Raw genomic sequence first — 18,544 nt, 5'->3', positions numbered from 1 at the left:
TCTAGCCCTCTCTTAAAGACAGCAGAGCAAAGCAAACCCCAGAAATGGGCTGCTGTTGATAACAGGGAATTTACCACCTATCTATGATAGGCTTAAGGCCTTGGATACTCTCCTATTCCTATTTGAGAAGATGAAAATTCAGGAAAAGTAAGTAGAATATTCTTTATTCTGTAGCGAAATAGAGGTATCACTATAGTCAAAGCAGTCAAGGCCCAGTCTAACTTTCAAACAGTAACAACCTCAGAGGGTAATAAGGTAGTGTTTGATCCAAAGCAGTAAAATTTGCAATGTAGAGTTTCCCCAAAATTGATTTCATTTACTAACTTTTTTCCTGGTGTTTCTCACCTGCTCACTATTAAATACTATTGAAAGGGGAGGGGGGAGGAGACAGAACTAGCAACCAATGAAATTGTTTGGTTGAATGAGCATTTATTGTCCAGATTACAGATCGCAATTCAACATAATGTTAAAATATTCTTTGCAGTATATGTCAACATATGTGTATAGCTGTGGCAAAATGTGTGCACCAGTCATCTGCATGCCAACTCAGATGGATTAACTAAATTGTTTATAAAGGTTATCAACACTAAGAACTGCTCAGGCAGGGAGAGAAAGAAGAAAGTCAGAAAGGAGAGAGTCCTGTCTGCAGATGAATAGATATCTGAATTCCCATTATGCCAGTGCCAGGGGGAAAGGAGGAATAGCTGATGCTGCAAATCTTTCAGGAGTTTGAGAACAAGTAAAGCAAGAAGCCATAGTAGCAGGAAGCATGGTCAATTTTATTTTTATGATAGCACATCTTTAAAAGCACTGCTGTTCCATAATTTTTCAGAAACCTTAGATATTTAACCAGAGAATTTCCAGGGAACAGCATATAATAGTTGTCTTCAGATGTCTAGAAAACCATGGATTATCATGACAGGGAGTGCCTTCATCATCTGTTGCACTTGCTCTCTTTTCACTTTTAATTCTTACTGGGTTTTTTGTTGTTGTTTTTTTTTTTTTTGGTCATTTGCAGGCAATAGACTGCAGCTGGTCTTAGGTTTGCCCAGATCAAGACAATCTCAAGTTTAGGTGACCTTCTAAAATATAACCAATCTAAAGAGCACCAGAAAGAGCAGGAATGAGAGCTAGGGTGCTGTAATGATTTGCTTACAACTGGAGGCCATGGTTCAACTCCCCACACAGCCATATAAACCCACTGAGTGACCTTGGGAAAGTCATACACTCTCATAGGAAAACAAATGCAAACCCTCTGAATAAATCTTGCAAAGAATACCCCTTGATAGACTTGCTTTTAAGGTTGCCATAGGCTGTAAAGGGAGCCCCCGGTGGCGTAGTGGGTTAAAGCACTGAGCTGCTGAGCTTGTTGATTGAAAGGTCGCAGGTTCTATTCCGGGGAGCGGCGTGAGCTTCCGCTGTCAGCCCTAGCTTCTGCCAACCTAGCAGTTCGAAAACATGCAAATGTGAGTAGATCAATAGGTACCGCTCCGGCGGGAAGGTAACGGCGCTCCATGCAGTCATGCCGGCCACATGACCTTGGAGGTGTCTACGGACAATGCTGGCTCCTCGGCTTAGAAATGGAGATGAGCACCACACCCCAGAGTCAGACATGACTGGACTTAATGTCAGGGGACTACCTTTACCTTTACTATAGGCTGTAAATGACTTGGAAGCACACAACCACAAGAGCTCGTATCTATTTAAAAATAATCGTTTTAGTGATGTTCACCTAGGCAGCCCAAACGTCAAACTTTTGTAGGCAACCCATAATGCTTCACCTTTATTATTTCAATAATTCTTTATATTTCAGATTGGGTGGAAGAGTTACTGAGTTGCTTACTAAAATAAAAGGTAAGTAATACATTTCTTCTGGTGCACTGCCTTGTTATAAAGGTAGAAATGTGACAGATCTCCTTCCCATACATCACTACCAAGTCAAACACCTTGATACATAGACATTAATGTTGCTAAGGCTATTGGAGAATACCAGATTAGTAGGCACTCCTTAAGATCCCTGCAGTAGCATGGGTTTCAGAGAACAAATTCAACCAAGTATAGAAGTGAACCTTGTAAAATGACCCTGGTTAAATGACCCAAACTGAAGGCAGGAAGAACCATGATGCACTGTGCCTTGGGTGACTGCATAATACAGAAATACACACTGTGTAAAAAGTTAGGTATTACTCACTCAATGCTACAAAACCGGTAAAAACATTTGCCAAATTGGGACTTCCGGCGGCGGCAAGATGGCGGACGCAGCAAGTTGCCGACGCTCGTCAGAGCTTGCCCCCAGTTTTTCTACCTCAGGGTGAGTGTATCTCCCCCCGCCCCGTGGACATAACAGGGCTGCAAGACCCTCAGCATGTGAGCTCCTTCTGGAGACCCCCCAAGACAAACCGAGGGGTGAGGTTAAAACGCGGGTCCCCGGTAGTCCGGGATAGTCCGCCAGCCGCCACAAAACAGAGCAAATATAAAATAGAAAGAAACAGTGATACGAAAAAGGTGAACAGAACAGTATAGCAAGTACAATACAGCAAGAAAGCAAGAAAGAAATAAAGGGGGTGAAGAATGGGTCGAAGTTGCCGAAGTTGCCAAATGTAGAAGCAGAAAAGAATCTCAAAGAGACAGAGCGAATATATTCGCAATGAAGAGAGATTCAAGCTCCGTAAGAAATGGGAGATTTAATGTATAAGATTAAAAAGTAAAGAGTAAAAAGTAATGACCAGAGCATCGGAGGAGAAACAAGACAGAAGACAGAAATATAAGACATAAGACATAAGAGTCATATACAAGAGAGGTTTGTAGAGGGGAAAGAAGAGAAGGCGGAGAGTGGAGGAGAAAGGAGAGGAGAAGAAGCAGTGTGAAGGGTGAAACTCGAAGGAGATCCAAGGACCTGGGATATCTCGGGGGAACTGAGGAGTCCTGAGAAGACCAGAGGAGACCCGGAGTTCCGAGGGGAAATTCACCCAGGAAAAACAGAGGCTGCCTAGGCAAAGAAGCGAAGGAGAGAGAGCTAGCAACAGTGCCGCACTCCCAATGCTCCCAACGCTCCCAGCCGGCAAAACTCCCCTCCCAAATGCCCAAACTCCCCTCTACCCTCCCGAATTCCTAAATCCCACGAAGACGCGAAACAACAAAGGATACAAGTAGAGAAGGTAGAGGAAATCTAAAAGTAAAAGAAAGCAAATCAAACCTTACCTTACTGTTGAGAAGACTTGGTTCGCCGAAGACCGCGGCACCAGTTCCTTCCGAGCCTCCTCTCATCCCCAAAGCACTCCTCTTGAGGAGGAGACCGGAGGACAAGGGAGGAGAGGAGAAAGAGAAAGAGAAAGAGAAAGCGGCTGGAACAAGCGGAGAGCTTCAAGGGAACCTCGCGAGAAGCGCACACAGTAAGGAGACTTCGCGAGAGTAGAGTAACCTCGCGAGAAGAATCTAAGGAATAAAGGAATAAAGGAATAAAATAAAGAAATAAATAAATAAAAATAATAAAGAAATAAATAAAAAAATTAAAAATAAATAAATTAAAATAAATAAATAAATAAATAATAACAAAAATATAGCAACAAGAAAAAATAATTAAAAACAAAATAAAATAATAATAATAAAATAATAATAATAAAAACTTTAGAAGAAATAAAGAGATTGTTGAAGGAAGAAAATAAAAAGGAATAAAACAGCAATACATGATCAGACTGAAATTTACCGTGAAGAAAGGAAGAAGGAGAAATAGATGAAGGAAATAGGAGAAACTACTTCCAGGGAACATTAGGAGAGAACCAACGGAGTTAACCAGAGAAAGAACAGAAGACACACAAGAAATAGAGGAAATAGGAGAAGGTGCAATAGAAAGGAAAAGGAAAATAAGACCCTTACCACCAGTGATGTCAGTCCAAAAAAGAACAGAGAAAATGGATAAGGAAAAAGACAAAGAAAAGAAAGGGGGAGGAAAAAAAGACACCCACAGAGGAACCAAACTTGAAAGACATTCTGAAAGAAATAACGAAGCTACATACAGTAGTGCAAGGCATGCAGGACAAACAGGACAAACAAAATACCGCCCTGAAGGAAGAGATAAAGGGAGAGATAAAAGAAATAAAGAAAGACATTAAGGAGGAGTTACATCTGGCCCTTAACAGGGAGTTAACAGTAGCAAGAGAAGATATAACTAGACTGAAACAAGAAAATAAGATGCTCAAAAACGAAAACGAGACATTTAAAGACCAACAACTGAATCTGGAAAAGAAGGTGAAGGTAATGGAAGGAACAATTATAGCCCTAAAACAACAACAGGAGTTACAGGAACTGAGAGAAAAGGAATTCCAACTACGATTCCGTAACATAAAGGAAGAGGAGAATGAAAATACCAGGGAAATAATTGAAGAATTGGTGGCAACCATTGGGAAAAAAATCCAAGAACCAATGGAAAAGAGCATCGACCGAGTCACTAGAATCAACTCCAATTACGCGAAGAGTCACAATGTTCCCCGATATATTTTGGTGTACTTTACGAGAAAAAGTGCAAGAGATGGGATCTTAAGAGAGAACGCAAAGGCATCAATAATCTACAAAGGTAATAAGATTGCAATTTTGAAAGAAATTCCTATAACAATCTTAGAAAAGAGAAGAAAGTACCATTTCCTAACCAACGAACTTAATAAAAGAAACATCTGATTCAGATGGGAGAAAAAAGAAGGTGTGATGAGCACCTGGAAAGACAAAAAATACTGGGTAACCTCAGAGTCTGAGGCAAAAGCTTTTTGGGAGAATTTGCAAAGAGATGAAGGTAAAGTCCTACAGACACCAATCAACAAGAAAGAGACTGACTCTCCCAGATCGGAGGGAAAAGTGGAAGGGGAAGATGACAGTATGGAAGAGTCCCCGACAGAGACGGAACTGATTAAGAAAAAGAGGAAAAGGGCAAGAAAGAAATCACCTAGAGTTCTACATCAACAAGAAGGCCCAGGGGAAGACTACACAGAGGGATGAAAATAAGGTAATTAAAAATAAATTTAAATGGATCAAAAAATTAAGATAATATCCCAGAATGTTAATGGACTTAACTCCCCCCAAAAAGAAAGAAAATCTGGCACTCATTAAGCAAGGAGAAGTGCGGGATAATATGTATTCAAGAAACGCACATCTTAGAGAAGCATACCTCTTACTTGGAACAAAAGAGATTGGGGAAATTATTCTGTGCATGTAGTGGGGGGAAAAAAGAGGTGTTGCAACCTATGTTAAAGAGAGCTTAATGCAAAATTAGCTTTTAAAGATGGGCAAGGGAGAATCTTGGGAGTGATGATAGAATCAAATGGAAAAAAGACACTCATATGTAATGTATATGCGCCTAACGAAGGGAAGGTAGAATTTATAAGGAAATTGAGGAACTGTGTCCTAGAACAGGAATATGACGAATTGCTGATTATGGGAGATTTCAATGGGGTTATCGATATACAAAGGGATAAGTCAACTAAAAGAGGGAACGGTACCTCTTCGGGTACAACAGGGGCCCTTCCCAGAATGTGCACCAAACTATTAGATGAGTTAGACGTGGTCGACATATGGAGAATGCAACACAGGAGAGAGACCGACTACACCTTCTTTTCTAATTGCCACCAATCATGGTCACGCATTGACATGATTTGGTGTTCAAAATCTATAGTAAATAAAGTAGAGAAATCTAAAATATTGCCAATTTTAACATCGGACCATGCCCCAACCCTAATAATAATAAGGGAGAATTACCGTGAAAGAACAATCTATAACTGGAAGTTAAATGAACACCTACTTAAAAGAGAACACAACCTAAATAGATATAAGGAACTGATAAAAGAATTCTTTACTTATAACACAGAAAAGGACACCGCCATAGAAACCATATGAGACGCCTCAAAAGCATATATGAGGGATCACTTTATTGAACATGCAACTAGGGAAAAAAGGTTTAAGAAACAAGAATACGAGAAGCTAAGGAAAGAACTAGAGGAACAAGAAAAACAAGCTAAACTGAACCCACTGAATCAAAAATTACAATATCAATTGGACTTAATAAGGAAAAAACTAAATACACTGGATCTAGAGGAGATGGGAAAAAAACTCAAATATGTAAAGCAAGAATACTTTGAAAGCGCCAACGGAGTAAGTCGGTGGTTGGCCAGGAAGCTTGCCATAAAAACACAATCTCACAGGATAACACAGATAGTGGGGGGGGGGGGGGGGGAGACCTTCCATAAAACACCAGACATTCTCGATCAATTTGTAAAATATTATAAGAAACTATACGCGGAGGATAAGATTGCAAAAGAAGAGGTGATGCAATTTCTAGGCAGACAAAACATAACAAAAATAACAGAATCACAGAGAGAAAATCTAAACAGAAGAATCTCGAAGGAAGAGTTAAAAAAAATAATTAAGAATACTCCCCCACGTAAAGCACCTGGCCCAGATGGATTACCATCATTATATTACAAAACTTTTTTAGAACACCTAACGAACCCATTACTAAAGGTAATGAACAAGATTCTAGAAGAAGGGGTCAATCCGGATACATGGAAAACAGCCAATATAACGCTGATACCTAAAGAAAACACCGACAATACTAAAACCAAAAACTATAGACCAATCTCCCTCCTTAATAACGATTATAAAATATTCACTGGTATCCTTGCAAATAGACTAAAAGGATAGAGGAAGAACAGAAAGGCTTTTTGCCAAGGCGGCAGATTAAGGAGAACATCTGCATAATAGTAGATGCGATAGAATATTACGATAAAAATAAATAAATAAGTCACATTTCTATTCGTGGACGCGAAAACGCGTTCGACAACGTCAATTGGTTCCTAATTAAAGAGACATTAAAGGAGATGGATACGGGCTATCATTTTAATATAGCTATTGAGGCTCTCTACTCTCAACAATTTGCAAATATAATAATTAATGACCAAACGTCACCTAGATTTACCATCGAAAAAGGAACCAGACAGGGCTGCCCACTATCCCCCCCTTATTTCTATATTGACCCTAGAACTATTATTGAACAACATAAGAAAAAATGAAAAACTAAAAGGCCTAACAATAGGGAAGTATAGCTTCAAAATTCGGGCCTTTGCAGATGACATTGTCTGTTTGATCGAAGACCCCCTCAACACAATAGATAAATGGTTGTCAGAAATAGATGCATATGGCTCAGTGGCAGGACTAAGGATAAACAAAGCAAAAACGCAAATGTTGACAAAAAATATTTCCAAACAGAAAGAAAACGACCTACAAAAAAACCCCGAAATCAGAATAGTTAAGAAAGTGAAATACTTAGGGGTTACCTTAACCGCCAAAAACATACAAAAATAATTACGAGAAAAAATGGCTGCAGATAAAAGAAAAACTAAAACGATGGGAACCGCTAAGGCTCTCTCTCCTGGGGAGAATAGCGGCCATGCAAATGAATGTCCTCCCAGACATGCTTTACCTTTTACAGACCCTCCCCATCATAAAAACAAAGAAAACGTTTGAAAGTTGGCATAGAGATATTCAAAAATTTATATGGAAAGGAGGAAGACATAGAGTGAGCTTTGTCAACTTATGCGACAGCAAGGATAGAGGGGGACTCGCACTACCAAACTTGAGGCTCTACCATGATGCATCAGCTTTATGCTGGGTTAAGGAATGGATTAGCCTTAAAGAAAAAACGATACTAGCCCTGGAGGGTCACGATATAATGCAAGGCTGGCACAATTACTTATGAAGAGGGAAAGCAAAGAAAGAAAGAAACTTCAAAAATCATTTCATTAGATCCCCGCTTATAAAAACATGGGAAAATTACAAGAACAAACTCCACTCCGAAGTGCCACTATGGTTTTCACCAAACGAGGCCAGCCAAATTAGAGGAGCTAGTAGAGAAAAATGGTTGACATATAAAGAAATAATAAAAGGTATACCAGGCAATCCATCCTTAAAATCCCAGGAGGAGTTAAAGAAATATGATCCTACACTCTCGTGGTTTCAATACCACCAGATAAGAGAAAGTTACAACTTAGACCTCAAAACAGGCTTTGAAACAGAGGACCCCTTTTGGGATAAAATTATCAACTCCGAGGGAAAGCATATACGGAAAATATACCAGGTGCTACTGAGGTGGGAGACAGAAAAAGAACAAGTTAAAAGCAATATGGTAAAATGGGCTAAGGATATTGGCCACTCTATCAATTTTAAGGAATGGGAGGGGATTTGGAAAAAAAAATTGAAATACACATATTCCACCGATTATAGGGAGAACTGGTACAAATTATTTTTTAGATGGTACCTGACCCCGAAACAACTGGCCAGATTCAGCAAAGGGAAATTGGAACCAAAATGTTGGAAATGTAAAAGAAATACCGGAACCTTCATACACATGTGGTGGGGGTGTAAAAAAGTGAGAGTGTATTGGCAAACAATAGAGAGATAGAGAAAATTCTGAAAAAGAAATTCCCCTTAAAGCCCGAATACTATCTCTTGGGCATAACGGACTGTGAGTTTGATACAAATAGTAATGAAAATAAGGCTTTTTTCCACCTCTCGACAGCGGCCAGAATACAGCTGGCACGGCTCTGGAAATCCGGAGAGGTCCCAACAACAGAACAATGGACTTTAAAAGTTTATGATGTGATGAATATGGACCTCCTAACTCAAAGACTAAGAGTCAACAGTGACAAAAAGAAGAACACAGATTGGAGCGACTTTTTGGAATATCTTGAAAAGAAGAAATAAAAATCCACGAAGATATAGTGAGACCGAGACCAATATAGGAAGAAAGCTGTTGTATTATTAGTCATTAGTAATGTACAAAAGAAACAATTATCTGTCTGTTCAACCTGGAAGTCATGATGTTTTTATTCCCTTCCCTTCCACCTCCTTTCCCCTCCCCTTCCCCATACCCAACTCCATTCTATCCCAATTGTACACTATACCCAGTTCCCGACCTGACCCCCCCCCCCGTCCAGTTATCCATCCCCTTTCACCATCACCCCACCCTACTTCACCCATTGTTTTTTAATATATGTGTATCAAAAATTTTGCAATAAAGATAATTTTAAAAAATGCCAAATTGAATATGAAGAAATCATTTCAATAGTTAGAATACTGTGCTAGAGGAGACGAGATCCATTTTGGAAAATTTGTTTAATTTCCACCTGGTTAACAAATTCTAGTTATTTCTCTTAAAGCTACTCAATATACACAGAATTTCAGCCTTCTGAAATACAACTCACCAACCATCATGGATGAAGCATGACTTGCAAAGCAAGTACAAAAATAAACCATCACAAATGACTAGGAATTATCACAGAAACCTGTACATTGTTAAAGAAGTGAGTAATAACTGCTTTGACATTACCCAGCATCCCCCCCTCGATGGATTGTCACCTTGTCGTGGTGAGGGGGCTTGCGCGTTCCAATGAACCTGTAGGCACAACAACTGGAGTCGTGCACTCCCAGGAGTGGCCGCGGGGGAGGTTCCAGACCAAGCACAGTCCGAAGACCCAAAGACCTTAACGGCGGAGCAGGCGGAGGATAACATGGCACATGTTACAACGGCTGCGAAGGCGGAAGAAGGCTGCAACAGACTGAGAAGCCACGGTCATTGTGTTAAACTACATCACCAGTGGAACCTCACTCTGTGAAGTCTGTGTGTTGATCAGTTGTGCACTGACCTCCACACATTAAAAAAACCCACGCACAGGCGTCTTCCAAAGAAAACAAAAACCAAGCAACCAAAGTCCCATGGCGATCAGCGAGTGGCGACGGGGGCAGGACTGTGAAATCTGGAAGCCCCTAGTCACAGACTGGCACATGGGCAGTGGGTACGGACTCAGTCGTTTTACCTCAAGGTCCGAGGCAGTTGAGTAGTTTGGCAGCTGTATCCGCGACTGAGCAGCCCTATTGAGGACCCACTCTGCTCACCCCACATGGGGAGGGGGCTAGAAAAGGTGCCCTGAACATAGTCTGCCTCACTTATCCCTGACTGGACTGCCGCGTCCAGTGGGGTCACCACCCTGCGGCCAAAAAAGGAAAATGAACTTCGGTACGTGGAACGTACGGACTCTGATGGACAACAGTGGCAGTGAACGCCCCGAACGCAGAACTGCCATCATTGCAAGAGAGCTGGGACGCTTCAACATCGACATAGCAGCCCTTCAGGAGACTCGGAGAGCAGGAGAGGGACAGCTGAAGGAAGAAAAAGGAGGCTACACCTTCTTCTGGAAGGGACTGCCCGAAAAAGACCAAAGAATGCACGGAGTTGGCTTTGCCATCAAGAATGATCTGGTGAAACATCTGTCCGAAGCACCCACTGGCATCAACGAACGACTCTCAACCCTCCGAATCGATCTTGCCAAAAACCAACGGGCAACCATCATAAGTACCTATGCACCAACACTAGATGCTGACGAAGACATCAAGGAGAAATTCTACTGTCAGCTGGATACCGTCCTATCGGGGATAGCTAAGGAGGACAAAATCATCCTCCTGGGGGACTTCAATGCAAGAGTCGGGCGAGACTTCGACCTGTGGCCAGGGACCATCGGAAAAGATGGGGTTGGAAACAGCAACTCAAATGGCATCCTGCTTCTCACCAAATGTGCGGAGCACAACCTTGTCATCATCAACACGCTCTTCAGCCAGAAAAACAAATTCAAGACATCATGGAAGCACCCCCGGTCAAAGCATTGGCACCTCTTAGACTATGTAATCACACGCGCCGGAGACCGCCGTGATGTGCTCCTCACAAGAGCCATGACAGGTGCTGATGACTGCTGGACTGACCACAGGCTAATTCGATCCTCGATGGCTCTCAAGATTGCCCCCAAGCGCAGACTCCAAGGAAGGAAGACAAGGCGCAAAATGAACATCCAAGCCCTTCAGGAGCCCTCAAAGACGGGCCCATCTCCAAACAGCACTCAAGGACCATCTACCCACAGTACACCCCGAAAATGTCGAGGAACATTGGAACAAACTGAAGACCTCCATCATCACAGCCTGCGAAGAAACTATTGGATACCAAGCCAAGAAACATCAAGACTGGTTTGATGAAAATGACATCGAGATCCAACAGCTAATTGACAAGAAAAGGAAAGCCTTCCAAGCATGGCAAAGAGACATCAACTGTGCTGCTAAGAAAAAGATCTATGCCAGTGCAAAAGCTGAGGTCCAAAGAAGGACAAGAGAACTCAAGAACATCTGGTGGACAAAGAAGGCTGAAGAAATCCAACACCTGGCAGATACCCATGATGCTCAGGGATTCTTCAAAGCCACAAAGGTGATCTATGGACCAAGAAACCATGGGATACAGCCTCTACGCTCATCAGATGGAACCAAACTCCTGAAGGACCAAAACTCAATTGCACTACGTTGGAAAGAACACTACCAAAGCCTCCTGAACCGCAGCTCCAATGTGGCCGAAGAGGTCCTCTCACAAATCCCGCAACAACAAACCAGGGATGAGCTTGCAGCACTGCCTAGTTTGGAAGAAGTCAGCAATGCCATCAGCCAACAGAAGAATAACAAAGCCAGTGGACCAGATGGGATCCCTGCTGAAATCCTTAAAGAGGGAGGACCTGAGCTGACACACCAACTCCACCAGCTCCTAGAAAAAGTGTGGGTGACCAAGAAAATCCCAGCAGATTTCAAGGACGCCACCATCATCACCCTCTTCAAAAAAGGGGAAAGAACAGACTCCGGAAACTATCGAGGTATCTCCCTTCTAACCTCCACTGGGAAAATCCTCGCAAGAATCCTTGCAAACCGCCTTCTGCCCCTCTCAGAAGACACCCTCCCAGAATCCCAGAATGGCTTCCGCCCCTCCAGAGGAACTGTGGACATGATTTTCACTGCAAGACAGCTCCAAGAAAAATGCAGAGAACAAAACCAACCTCTGTACATGGCATTCATCGACCTTGCAAAGGCATTCGACACAGTGAATCGCAGCGCTCTCTGGACCATCCTCCACAAAATCGGGTGCCCAAACAAATTCGTGAACATCCTGCGGCTCCTCCACGATGACATGATGGCAACAGTTTTGGACAGCAGTGGCTCCCAAAGTGACCCATTTAAGGTGGAATCAGGTGTCAAACAGGGATGTGTTATTGCCCCAACTCTATTCTCCATCTTCATCGCTATGATACTTCACCTTGTTGACGGGAAGCTTCCCACCGGAGTGGAAATAATCTATCGGACAGATGGCAAGCTATTCAACTTCAGCAGACTGAAAGCCAAAACCAAGGTTACAACAACAGCTGTTATAGAACTCCAGTATGCTGATGACAATATCATCTGTGCGCATTCAGAAGAAGATCTACAAGCCACTCTAAACACCTTCGCAGAAGCATATGAGAAGCTCGGCCTGTCACTGAACATTGAGAAAACGAAGGTGCTGTTCCAGCAGTCACCAGCCAATCCCTCTCCAATGCCAGTAATACAGCTTAATGGTGTCATATTAGAAAATGTGGACCATTTCTGCTACCTTGGCAGCCACCTCTCCACCAAAGTCAACATCGACGCCGAAATACAACACCGCCTGAGCTCTGCAAGTGCAGCATTTTCCAGAATGAAGCAGAGAGTGTTTGAGGACCGGGACATCCGTAGGGATACCAAGGTGCTTGTTTATAAAGCTATTGTCCTCCCAACCCTGCTATATGCCTGTGAGACGTGGACTGTCTACAGACGTCACATGCAGCTCCTGGAACGTTTCCATCAGCGCTGCCTCCGGAAAATCCTGCAAATCTCCTGGGAAGACAAGCGGACAAATGTCAGTGTGCTGGAAGAAGCAAAGACCACCAGCATTGAAGCAATGGTCCTCCAACATCAACTCCGCTGGGCCGGCCACGTTGTCCGGATGCCTGACCACCGTCTCCCAAAGCAGTTGCTCTACTCCGAACTTAAGAACGGAAAACGTAACGTTGGTGGACAGGAAAAGAGATTTAAAGATGGGCTCAAAGCCAACCTTAAAAACTCTGGCATAGACACTGAGAACTGGGAAGCCCTGGCCCTTGAGCGCTCCAGCTGGAGGTCAGCTGTGACCAGCAGTACTGCAGAATTTGAGGAGGCACGAGTGGAGGGTGAAAGAGAGAAACGTGCCAGGAGGAAGGCGCGTCAAGCCAACCCCGACCGGGACCGCCTTCCACCTGGAAACCAATGCCCTCACTGTGGAAGAAGATGCAGAGCAAGAATAGGGCTCCACAGCCACATATGGACCCACAAGGAAATCCATAATGGAAGACCATCTTACTCGTCCAACGAGGGATCGCCTAAGTAAAGTACCCAGCATCCCCCTTCCCCATGGCAAAACTTCCTTCTTACTGGTCACAGACTGTGTGTGATACATACCTAACAGCAATTCTGCCCTTCTAGTACATCCCGCTTTTGTCTACAGAAGCTGAAACTATATTGTTAATCTTTTATAGGTTTCATCTACACTAGGGGTCCTCGAACTTTTTAAACAGAGGGCTAGGTCACAGTCCCTCAAACTGTTGGGAGGGCCGGATTATAATTTGAAAAAAGCATGAATGCACATACCATATTGGTAGTGCAAAAAATACTTTAAAACAGTACAATAATTAAAATTAAGAACAATTTTAACGAATATAAACTTATTAGTATTTCAATGGGAAGTGTGGACCTGCTGTTCACTGATGAGATAGTATTGTTGTTGTTGCTGTGTGCTTTCAAGTCATTTACCTGGCCCTGATCAAGGGTCGGGTAAATGACCTTGGAGGGCCATATCCAGCCCTCAGGCCTTAGTTTGAGATCTACACTGATCTACACTGTAGAATTAATGCAATTTGACATCACTATAACTATTATGGCTCAAGACCATGGAATTGTGAGATTTCTAGTATCACAGGGTCCTAATCCTCTGCCGAAGTGTGTTGGTGCCTCTTCAAACTGAAACTCCCAGGATTCCATAGCATTGAGCCATGACAGCTAAAAGTGGTGTCAAACTGCATTAATTCTACACTGTGGAGACACCCACTAATTATCTTCACCACCTTGTACAAGCAATCCCTTGATTTATACCACAGCTGCACAGGCACAGCTCTACCTTCATCTACTCTAAATGTCTTGGTTTCCTTTTTGATCCCACAGAGTTATACCAGCATAGCATTACAATGTGCCGGCTCCCTAAAGATTTCAGCCATAGATTAATTGTGTGGTGACATGTGGAAAGCAAACAAGCAAGCATATGAAGTGTTTTAAAATTGCCATGTACTTAAGCCAATGGCCTGAAGAAAATACAGCTGGCTCTGGAATGTACTTCAAATGTTGTTTCTTTTCTTAGCATGGCATCTACATACAGTAAAGTCTCACTTATCCAACCTTTGTTCATCCAATCTATATAAATAAAAATGTAATGTTCGTTTGTGGTATTCACAGAACTCAAAAACCACTGGGGGAATTGACACCAAATTTGGACACGATACACCTAACCACCCAATGTATGTCCTTCACTCAAAATCTGCCCCAAAGAAACAGCAGAAACCCCAAAAATCCACACAAAGGAAGAGTGGCTGTTACAGCACTGAGAGCCAAGAGCGTGCGCACGCACGGCCATACAAGCAGAACTGGCTCAGCAGGCAGCACCGAGCTCCCTCCCTCACCGCGGCAGGGAGCTTCTTCTCTCACGGCAGCCTACTCGGGAGCCTATCCCACACACATGGCCACACACATATACACAACTTCGCCTTCCCCTTGCCCTTTGCTTTTTCTTTTAAAGGTGGGGCAAGCAGGCGCAAAAGAGGCATTTTGCCCTGACGGTTGTGTGCGTGAGGGGGGGGGGAGGAATCTCCCCGCAAGGCTTGCAAGCCCTCCTCCTTCCTCCCTTCCAGCAGCTTCCTTTCCTTCTCATTCCTCCTTCTCCTGCCTCTTTCCTTCTCTCCCTCGCTCCTTCCCCTTGAACTTCCCAGACAATCTCCATGGCCGCCATGACCCCTTCCTCTTCACCTTCCTCCTCTTCCTCCTTGCCTGCTGTGGCGACGGAGGAAAGAGAGAAAGGAAGAAGGGAGGAAAGAAAAAAGGAAGCATGGGAACTACAACTCTAAAACCAAAGGACACTTCCCACCAAACCCATCTAGTATTTTCTGCTGGTCATGGGAGAACTGTGTGCCAAGTTTGGTTCAATTCCATCATTGGTGGGGTTCAAAATGCTCTTTGAGTGTAGGTGAACTATAAATCCCAGTGACTACAACTCCCAAATGACAAAATCATTTTTTTTTAGTGAAGGACATACATTGGGTTGTTAAGTGCATTGTGTCCAAATTTGGTGTCAATTGGTCCAGTGGTTTTTGAGTTATGTTCATCCCAAAAATGAACATTACATTTTTATTTATATAGCCTAGCTGTACCCGCCATGCGTTGCTGTGGCCAACCTTCCCTCCCTCTTTGTCTCCTTCTTTCTTTGGGGGGAGATGTAGTGCATGCACACACACACACACATGCATACACATATGGGTGTGGATAATATGGTAATGTCTGTGTTGAAAGGAAGTTGTGGAGGATACCTATATGGAAGCTAATTTTACTATATTTCCTCAACTCTCCCCTCAAATACACACAGTCACACGGGAAATAAGTGGCTCTGCTGGAGTGCATATCTTGAGGGGTTATTGTGGGGATGATCTTGCATGTGCATTAATTCCACTATATTTTCATAACTCCACACACCCATATGCACTCACTGTGTATGTGTAAGTTGTCAAGTTGTAAAAGATAGATAGATAGAATGATTTTCAATTCATATAGCAGTTCAAAAACATGCAAATGTGAGTAGAGCAATAGGTACCACTCTGGCAGAAAGGTAAGGGCGCTCTATAGTCATGCCAGTGGCCACATGACCTTCGAGGTGTCTACGGACAACGCCAGCTCTTCAGCTAAAAAATGGAGATGAGTCCCAGAGTTGGACACAACTGGATTTAATGTCAGGGGGAAACCTTTAGCTTTAACCTATACACACACACACAGTGTGGATATGCTATTGTGTGTTTTGTTTCGTGGACAAATTGTCGGACTATAGATATTCTATGCTACCTTCCCAACTGTCCTCCTTCCATGATAGGAGCAGACAGACCTCATCGGTCGGGCACTCCCCCCCCCCCCCCCCAGCTCCTGGCTTCTTCCTGCTTTGCTTGGCTTCACCATCCCTACCAAGTTGCAATGGAAACGGCTGTGACGGGCTCTGAGGCTGGGTTCCGTCTCCTACTGCTGCCTGTGTTTATGCCTCCTCCTCTTCCTCTATGTGGGTCCCTTCAGTCTCTCTCCTGCCTCAGAAGCTTGGTGGGGGCTGGAAGCCTTGGAAGTGCCCACCTTTGCAAAGGCAATGGGAAGAGCCAGGAGGAGGAGAGAGAGGAGGTTGCCTCTCTCTCTCTCTCTCTCTCTCTCAACCCCCCGGGCTGTGCAAGGCACGCTCCCCCCTCTTTCACTTACATCCAGAGATCACCGAGGACTCAAACAATGATGGATCTGGACCAAACTCTACACAAATACACAAAATGTTCAAATGTGAACACGGGTGGAGTTTGGAAGAAACAGAATCTTGACATTTGGGAGTTGTAGTTACTGGGATTTATAGTTCACCTTCAATCAAAGAGCATTCTGAACCCCACCAACGATAGAATTGGCTCAAACCTCCCACACAGAACTCTCATGTGGGCCACAGCAATGCGTGGCAGGGGATGGCTAGTGTTCTATATAATCCAACACAGGCTGTCTCCCACCCAGATCCACAGCTGTTTTGATACACTGCGATGTTTTGGTGCTAAATTAGTAAATACGGTAATTACTACATAACATTGCTGTGCATTGAACTGCTTTTTCTGTTGATTTGTTGTAAGACATGATGTTTCGGTGCTTAATTTGTAAAATCATAACATAATTTGATGTTTAATATGCTTTTCCTTAATCCCTCCTTTTTTATCCAACATTTTTGTTTATTCTACTGTGTTCTGCCAGCCCATTTATGTTACTGTATATAGAGTCTATTTTACAAATTTTGAGACCAAGTGTTGGGATTCAGGAGACCAATGCTCGAATTTGCTCTTGACCAACTGACATCTCATGTTGCGTCAGCTCCACTGGCTGCCAGTTTGCTACCGAGGACAATTAAAAGTGCTGGCTTCGGCCTATAAAACCCTAAATGGCCCCGGCCCAGCTTACCTGTCCAAACGTATCTCCCCCTATGAACCACTGTGGAGATTTAAGATCTTCCAGGAAGGCCCTGCTCTCAGTCCCATCACAGGTGCGATTGGCAGGGAAGAGATAGCGGGCCTTCTTAATGATTGCTCCTCGTCTATGGAACTTACTCCTGGCAAGATTAGATCAGACCCATCCCTCCTGTCCTTCAGCAAGATGGCAAAAACTTGGCTGTGGGACCTTAGCTGTGGGACAGTGCAATAAGACAACAACAGGAAACTCTACCCTGTTGACCAGGTCCGGTATGGCTGATTTGAGGTGATTTTAAACAATTGATTTTAAAGTGGATATAACTAATTTTAGTGTTTGTGTATATTTATAGTTTATTTTATTTTCCAGCATTGAATGTTTGCCATATATATGTTGTGCTTCACCAGAGTCCGCTTTGAGGTGAGAATGGCAGAATATAAATGCTTTAAATAAATAAATAAATATCCAATGGGTGTCCCTGGGCAAGTCATACTCTCTCAGCCTCACAGGAAGACAAAAGCAAAGCTCCTCTGAACAAAATGTGTTCAGAAAACTGTGTAAAAGATTTGCCTCAGGGCTAACATAAATCAGAAACATCTTGAAGACATGCAAGTATCTGTGTTATGAATAACCACAGTAGCTGGAATTAGGAGAGTCCAAGGAGAATGAGCAATACATTCTATACTTTCTTTGTTCTACAGTCAACTTAAAGATGTATCATCCAAGCGATACCTTCTTCCCCTCGATGGATTGTCACCTTGTCGTGGTGAGGGGGCTTGCGTTTTCCGATGAACCTGTAGGCACAACAACTGGAGTCGTGCACTCCCAGGAGTGGCTGCAGGGAAGGTCCCAGACCAAGCACAGTCCGAAGACCCAAAGACCTCAACGGCGGAGCAGGTGGAGGATAACATGGCACATGTTACAACAGCTGCGAAGGCGGAAGAAGGCTACAGCAGACTGAGAAGCCACGGTCATTGTGTTAAACTACATCACCAGTGGAACCTCACTCTGTGAAGACTGTGTGTTGATCAGTTGTTCACTGACCTCCACACATTAAAAAAACCCACGCACAGGCGTCTTCCAAAGAAAATAAAAACAAACCAACAAAAGTCCCATGGCGATCAGCGAGTGGCGACGGGGGCAGGACTGTGAAATCTGGAAGCCCCTAGTCACAGACTGGCACATGGGCGGTGGGTACGGACTCAGTCGTTCTACCTCAAGGTCCGAGGCAGTTGAGTAGTTCGGCAGCTGTATCCGCGACTGAGCAGCCCTATTGAGGACCCACTCTGCTCACCCCACATGGGGAGGGGGCTAGAAAAGGTGCCCTGAACATAGTCTGCCTCACTTATCCCTGACTGGA

At 43.5% G+C, this 18,544-nt stretch overlaps 1 protein-coding gene across 2 annotated transcripts in view; it reads right to left on the bottom strand.

The window, feature by feature from the left end:
• LOC137095073 (AT-rich interactive domain-containing protein 1A-like) overlaps positions 1-18,544 on the bottom strand; it is a 238,101-nt gene that overhangs the window by 203,922 nt on the left and 15,635 nt on the right. The window contains exon 1 of one of the 2 annotated variants that reach the window (XM_067461283.1): positions 3,202-3,222. The exons of the other annotated variant lie outside the window; for it this stretch is intronic. The gene's annotated coding sequence lies outside the window, so the exon portion shown is untranslated. Of the gene's footprint in view, positions 1-3,201; positions 3,223-18,544 lie in introns of those variants that run through there. 2 annotated transcript variants of the gene reach the window in all.

Source organism: Anolis sagrei, chromosome Y, assembly GCF_037176765.1.
Source record: "Anolis sagrei isolate rAnoSag1 chromosome Y, rAnoSag1.mat, whole genome shotgun sequence".
Lineage (NCBI taxonomy): Eukaryota > Metazoa > Chordata > Lepidosauria > Squamata > Dactyloidae > Anolis > Anolis sagrei.
This window is presented reverse-complemented; position numbering and strand designations above follow the sequence as displayed.